Raw genomic sequence first — 7,305 nt, forward strand, 5'->3', positions numbered from 1 at the left:
AAGTCGATTCTGAGCCTTTAGGCAGAACCAGAACGAACTTGAAGACAGATTCTGGGGTAAATACATAGCACATTAACATAGCTCAAGACAAACATTTCCATAAGAAAAACCGCATTGGTTAGCTCAGGGTTTGAGAAAAGTTAAGTTCAGGTGGAACCAGGTATCATTATGGCCACACAGAATTTTAAGAGAACCCTCTTTTTATTTATTTATTTATTTTTATTTATTTTTTTCCTTTATTTATTTATTTTTTCAGTGGGTTTTGTCATACATTGATATGAATCAGCCATAGATTTACACGTATTCCCCATCCCGATCCCCCCTCCCACCTCCCTCTCCACCCAATTCCTCTGGGTCTTCCCAGTGCACCAGGCCCGAGCACTTGTCTCATGCATCCAACCTGGGCTGGTTGCATCTATGGTTTCACCATAGATAATATACATGCTGGAGAACCCTCTTTTTAAATTTGTATAGAGAAGGGGGAAAAAAAGTAACACTAGTTTGTTTCCTCATGCTGCTTAAGAGAGAGAGAAAAAATGTCTGATGCTTGCAGCCTACTTCCTCCATTTGGAGACCCCTGGCCTTCCTGCCTGTTACCCTCTCATAGTCAAGGCTATGGTCTCTCCAGCAGTAATGTACGGATGTGAGAAATGGATTGTAAAGAAGGCTGAGCACCGAAGAATTGATGCTTTTGAACTGAGGTTCTGGAGAAGACTCTTGAGTCCTCAGGACTGGAAGAAGATCAAACGAGTCAATCTTAAAGGAAATCAACCCTGAATACTCCTTGGAAGGACTGATACTGAAGCTGAAGCTTCAGTCCTTTTGTAACCTGATGTGAAGAGCTGACTCATTGGAAAAGACCCTAAAGGTGGGAAAGATTGAAGGCTGGAGAAGAGTGCGACAGAGGATGAGATGGTTGGATGGCATCACTGATTCAATGGGCAGGAACTTGGGCAAACTCCAGGAGATGGTAAGGGACAGGGAGGCCTGGTGTGCTGCAGCCCATGGGGTCTTGAAAAGTCAGACTTGGCAACTGAACAACATTATTTATGTATACACATACATACACACACATCAGTTGCTGGACATTTGGGTTATTTGCACTTTTTGGCTCTTATGAATAATGCTGCTACGAACATATGAAGTATTCTTATAAATATATTTAATTCATATTGTGGCAGGCAGAATAATGCCCCCCGCCCCACCAATATGTCTACTTCCTTATCCCTGGTACCTGTGACCTTACATGGCAGGACTTTGTACTATATATGAGTACAGTACAGATCTAGAGATGGAAAGGTGAGCCTGGATCATGCAGGTGGGCCCTGTCTAATCACATAGTCCTTAAAAAGAGAGAACGCTTCCCTGCTGAGGTCAGAAAGAGACAAGAGGATCAAAGAAATGTCAGTTATATGAAATGACTGGCATGTAAAGGTGGAGAAAGGGGGTCATGGGCAATGAGTGTGGTCAGTCTCCAGAGGCTACAAAAAGCAGACACAGATTTTCCCCTCGAGTCTCCAAAAAGGAATGAAACCCTGCACACCCTGATGTTAGCTCACTGAGTTTTGCTCTTAGCTAAAGGGAGCTGCCTGGCCTATGGTTATGCCCCCTGCTTCCAATGAGTGGTCAGTGTGGGGAGTGTGAAGGTGTCACCCCCTGGGTTGGATCTGGAATGACCCTGAAGGACCATCTCCATTCCAGAGCAGTGAGTGGAAATATCTGAGGCTTCAGCTTCTCTTCCTGCCCAGTCCTGCCTCTCTCTGTCCCTTCAAGGTGCTCGTTCTGAGAGCACTCTCCAGCAAACATCCTGCATGCAGATCTCTGCCTCCGAGTGTCTCCTCGGGGAATCCTGCAGGAGACGTTCACTCACACATCAGCTCTTGTCTGAGGATGTGCAGCCAGCTGGGAACCAGCAGGGAAAAAGTAGTTGCAAAGGGAGAATCTTTCCGAAATTCCAAAATTGATGATGCAGTACTGGAAAGAACCTCAGCTGGGCGGTAGAAGACTGGGGTTCAAGGTCTAGCTCTGTCCCAGCTCACCTCTTGTCACTTGGGAAGTCCCCCCAAGTCACTTAAGTCCCCCAAGATCAGACAGAGATCTCGGTTACTTAGGAGAGGGTCTTGTACTCATTGATCAAGCTCTTTCCTGGCACTGAAGCTCTAGTGTCTGTGGTCTGAAAGTCAGAGGCTGGATCTTCAGCTTCATCTCTCCTTAATTTCAAAGCTCAGAGCTGAGCCCACCCCAGGCGCTCCCAGGGTCTGGGGACTGGCGTGTCCTCCCTGAGTCACACAACCCGTGACCTTTGTGCCACTTAGCACAGACAATGATAATTTCTTAGGTACTTGTCTATCACAATGCTTTCCATACACTGCATTTTCTCACTCCTATGATGTATACTTAAAATTTTTTATGCATAAACACAAAGATTAAAAATTTTGTTACATAGTAAATGGCTTAACAGAAAAAATAATAAAATACTTTAAAAAATAATAATGTGTCACACAATCCACATGCCTATTTAATGTAGTCATGTTTCTTTTTTTCTTTTTTCCCCAAAAAAAGTAGTTGTTCTTTCAATGTGGCGAAGTGGAAACGCCTTGAGCTTGCCTCTTCTCATGGACACACCAAAATCACAACTAACTGCTGGACAGCCATCGATAAAAAAGGCCGGAACCTGTCAAAACAGATCGTCTGCATCTAAAGGCATAAAGAAGAAGCCACAGTGAGAGGGTAGGAGGGGTGTACCTGCAAGATAATCAACCCCTTGTCACCCCCGTGGGTGGCCCACCCACTGAAAAATAATTATATTACAGAGGCTCTCCCACAGGAGTGAGCGTCCTGAGGCCCATGTCAGGCTTCCTGACCTGGGGTTCTGGCATTGGGAAGAGGAGCTTCCCAGAGCATTAGGATTTGAAGGCCAGCAGGGCTTAATTGCAGAAGTGCCACAGGGCCGGGGGAGACAAAGACTTAACTCTTAAAGGGATTGCACAAAATCTCCTGTGCGCCAGGATCGAGGACAGTGATTCCACAGGAGCCTGGAGCAGACCTGCCTGCTGGTCTTGGAAGGTTTCCCGGGGTGGTGGGGCACCGCTGTGGCTCCTGCTGGGGTCCAAAAGCCGGTGGCAGATATTTGGGGATGATTCTTCTGCATGAATGCTCCTTGAGGCCAGCATCTTGCCTGGGTCCTTAGCAGCAACACCTGGCCCCACTCAGCAGCCTGTAGGCTTCAGAGCCGGATGCCTCAGGCCAGACGACTGACTGGGCAGGGACATGGCTCCGCCTGTTAGCAGACAAGTTGCCGAAGGACTTCCTGATCCCAGCCACCTCTGGACACGCCCCCAGACACCATCCTGCCCACCACAGGGCCAGGACCCAGCTCCACCCACCCATCAGCGGGCATCAGCTCTTTCCATCAGGAAGCCTATAGAAGCTTCTAGACCTGCCTCTCACCCACCAGGGGGCAGAAACCAGAAGGGAGAAAACTACAGTCCGGCAGCCTATAATCTGCAGATGCAGGCTAGACCCTGCCCTGGGACTGCTGGCCCCTGGCCCTTGGGTGATGAGAGAAGAGGGCACTGCTGCGACCCATAGGACGTCTCCTACTGAAGGCTGCTTCTCCAAAGTTGAGAAACACAATTAACCCAAAGTGAGGTGGCAGGGGAATCTCTTTCAGATAAAGGATCAAGATAAAACTGCAGAAAAACCAAGTGATGTGGAGATAGTCTACCAGAGAAAGAGTTCAGAGTAACAGTTGTAAAGGTGATCGGAGAACTAGGGAGAAAAATGGATGCACAGATCCATAAGTTAGAAGGACTTTTTAAACAAACAGAAAGTATAGAGAACAACCAAAACAATGGAACAATACAATAAATGGAATGAAAAACACACTGGAAGGAATCAATTGTAGAGTAAATGAAGCAGAGCAGATTAGTGAGCTGGGAGACAGAGTAGGGGAAATCACTATTGAGAAGCAGAAAACAGAAAGGAATGAGGACAGTTTAAGGAACCTCTGGACCGACATTAAGCACCCTAAGATTCACATTATAGGGGTCTCAGAATGAGAAGAGAGAGAAAGGGTCTGAGAAAATATTTGAAGAGATAATAGCTGACAACTTCCCTAACTTGGGAAAGGAAACAGTCACCCAAGTCCAGGAAACACAGAGAGTTCCAAACAGGATAAACCCACAGAATACACCATGACACTGTAATCTAAATGACCACAATTAAAACTAGAAGATACTAAAAGCAACAGGGGAAAAGCAACCAGTAACATACAAGGGGACTCCCATAAGGTTATCAGCTGGCTTTTCAGCAAAAACTGCAGAGGAGAAGGGAGTGACATATGTTTAAAACAAAAACTAAACAGTATCTGTCAGGCAAGAGCTGCTGTAAGGACGTAAGATGGTGCCCGTAAAAAGCGGGTGCCAGCTGGTGGTTCCGCTGGGGTCAGCAGAGCTCAGACGCATCATCGTGTAGGCGGCAGCACGTTCGGAGTGGTGGGCAGGAAGATTCCGGACCGGCATCGGGTCGTGATACATTGTATTGTCCCTAAAGGGGGAAGTACAATCGAGCTACAGAGCCCTTCCATCCAGGGCGGGACACTAGGCAGGTGTACAGTCTCAACTTTGGCAGCAAAGAGGAGGCCAGTGTCTTCGCAAGTGCCCTGATGCATGTCTTGCTGCTGCTGCTGCTTCTAAGTCGCTTCAGTCGTGTCTAACTCTTTGCCACCCCATAGACGGCAGCCCACCAGGCTCCCCCATCCCTGGGATTCTCCAGGCAAGAACACTGGAGTGGGTTGCCATTTCCTTCTCCAATGTGTGAAAGTGAAGTTGCTCAGTCTTCTCCAACTCTTAGCAACCCCATGGACTGCAGCCCACCAGGCTCTTCCGTCCACGTGGTTTTCCAGGCAAGAGTACTGGAGAGGGGTGCCACTGCCTTCTCCAGATGCATGCCTTAGAAGTGTTGAATTCATAGAAACAGGGCCAACGTTGCTTCGGCAGAATTCCCAACTACCTGCCCAAGTTCACAATGGCCCATCACAATTTGGAAATTCAAAGAAGGCAGCTACAAGCCCAGCAACCGTAATAGGAGCTGGCGTGGGAAAGGCTGGAGAGAGGAAGAAGGAAAAGGGCGAGATTGAAGAGGGAGAGGCTGGGGAGGGAGCGACTGAAACAGGAGCAGCTGGAGAGAGAGGAGAGGGAACGTGGGGATCACCTGGAGCAGGAGAGAGAGCGGGAGAGGCTGGAGAGACTGGACCTGGAGAGGGGAGGGCAACAGCGGCAGGAGCAGCTAGAGAGGGTGCGAGGGCAGAGAACATCAAATGCTGCCGCCTCTGCCTCTGTGGAGAGTCCTCTGCTTCGGAGCCAGGCTTGCAGGCAGCCACTCAGGGCGTTGCCATGGGGCCGCCTGCACCCCCAACCACCCCTCCACGCCCCCCACCAGGTCCTGCCCAGGCATCAGCCACACCGCCTCCTCCCCCGGGGTCCCCTCCACCCACTCCTCTTCCGTGCTCAGGGCCTCCACCTCCCCCACCACCCCTTCCTAATCAAGTACCCCCTCCTCCTCCACTCCCTCTTCCTGCTCCTCCCCTCCCTGCATCTGGATTTTTTTTTTTTCTTTCTGGGATTCACGTCTGAAGACAATCGCCCTTCAACTGGACTTGCAGCTGCAGTTGCTGGCGCAAAACTTAGCAAAGTGTCATGGATGGAGAATGCTTCTTTCCAAGCGGAGGAAGTTTGGTGTGAATTCGGCCTCATCTAAAGGAGATAACGGGTCGTGGAAATAGACCCCTTCCTCTAGAGGCTACTGATTTAGTAAAAGAAATGAGTGCCCTGCTGGCCAGGAGGAAAAGAAATGCTGAAAAGGGATCCACAGTAGAAAGAGAACAAAAGGAGGACAAAACCGAAGATTCAGAACCTGTGACTCCTAAGGCCTCTTCAATAAGTATGCCTGAACCGACAAGAAAACCTTGGGGAAGAACAAATACAACAAATGGCAGCACGCCACCTGTTGTTTGCAGATATGATTCTCCAAAGAAAAATCAGATCTTTTTGACCACAGGCCCTATGATTCATTCCACAGACCAAACTGCACCCTGGTCACAGGGCAATGCCAGCAGAGTCCAGATGGAGCTAGGACAGAGCTGGGACTAGGACAGAGGAAGCAGGACAGTTTAGATGAAATGAGAAGAGAATTCAGCCAAAAGAAAAGCTCACTGATGCAATCAAGCCAGAAGTGAGCAAGTCAAATGCTGCCTAGGGAAACAAACTAAGGAGAGATAGGACTTTAGTCTGGAGAGAAACAAAAAACACCCTGCAATGAAACCTTTACATTTTGTGAGCTGTAAGATGATGGAGACAATCAGTTGGAAAGGAGGGAAAAACCAACCTACTTACATACTTTGAAAGCCTTCAGATGTTACTACTCTGGATGTTTCTCTCCCAGTTTGCTGCTTTTTTTTTTTCTGACCTTTATAGCAAGATGGCGGAGAAGGCAATGACACCCCACTCCAGTGCTCTTGCCTGGAAAATCCCGTGGATGGAGGAGACTGGTAGGCTGCAGTCCATGGGGTCGCTAAGAGTCGGACACGACTGAGTGACTTCACTTTCACTTTTCACTTTCGTGCATTGGAGAAGGAAATGGCAATCCACTCCAGTGTTCCTGCCTGGAGAATCCCAGGGACGGGGGAACCTGGTGGGCTGCCGTCTCTGGGGTCACACAGAGTCGGACACGACTGAAGTGACTTAGCAGCAGCAGCAGCAGCAGCATAGCAAGATGGAAGACAATTGTATAGGAGTTCCTGTATCAGTAATGCAGAAAATTCGAAACCCATCAGGTGAGATCACCGTGCAGTGAAATATTTTCATGTCAAGACAAAATCGCGCATTTTCCATAATCCATTGCTAAAATAAAGAAGAGAGGGCTTCCCTGCCGGCTCAGTGGTTAAGAATCCGCCTGCCAATGCAGGAGATGGGTTTGATCCCTGATCCGGGAAGATCCCACCTGCTGTGGAGCAACTAAGCCCATGTGCCACAACTACTGAAGCCCGTGTACCCTAGAGCCCTTGCTCCGTAACAAGAGAAACCACTGCAGCGAGAAGCCCCAGCACTGCAACTCGAGTTAAACCCTGCTCGCCGCAACTAGAGAAAAGCTTGAGCAGCAACAGAGACCCAGCACAGTAAAAAATAATAAATTATTTTTTTAAAAAGAGAAAGACTTGAGAAGTTTTTTTCAGAGAATGTTGGTGAAGAATTTAGCAAGTTCCAACCACAACAAACAGTAGCCCCCACCTGCTGCAACTGGAAA

The 7,305-nt window shown here is 48.4% G+C and overlaps 1 pseudogene; it reads left to right on the plus strand.

The window, feature by feature from the left end:
• Positions 1-4,829: 4,829 nt before the first annotated feature.
• On the plus strand, positions 4,830-6,295 carry LOC122449651 (annotated as a pseudogene).
• The last annotated feature ends 1,010 nt before the right edge of the window (positions 6,296-7,305 follow it).

Source organism: Cervus canadensis, chromosome 11, assembly GCF_019320065.1.
Source record: "Cervus canadensis isolate Bull #8, Minnesota chromosome 11, ASM1932006v1, whole genome shotgun sequence".
Taxonomy (NCBI): Eukaryota; Metazoa; Chordata; class Mammalia; order Artiodactyla; family Cervidae; genus Cervus; species Cervus canadensis.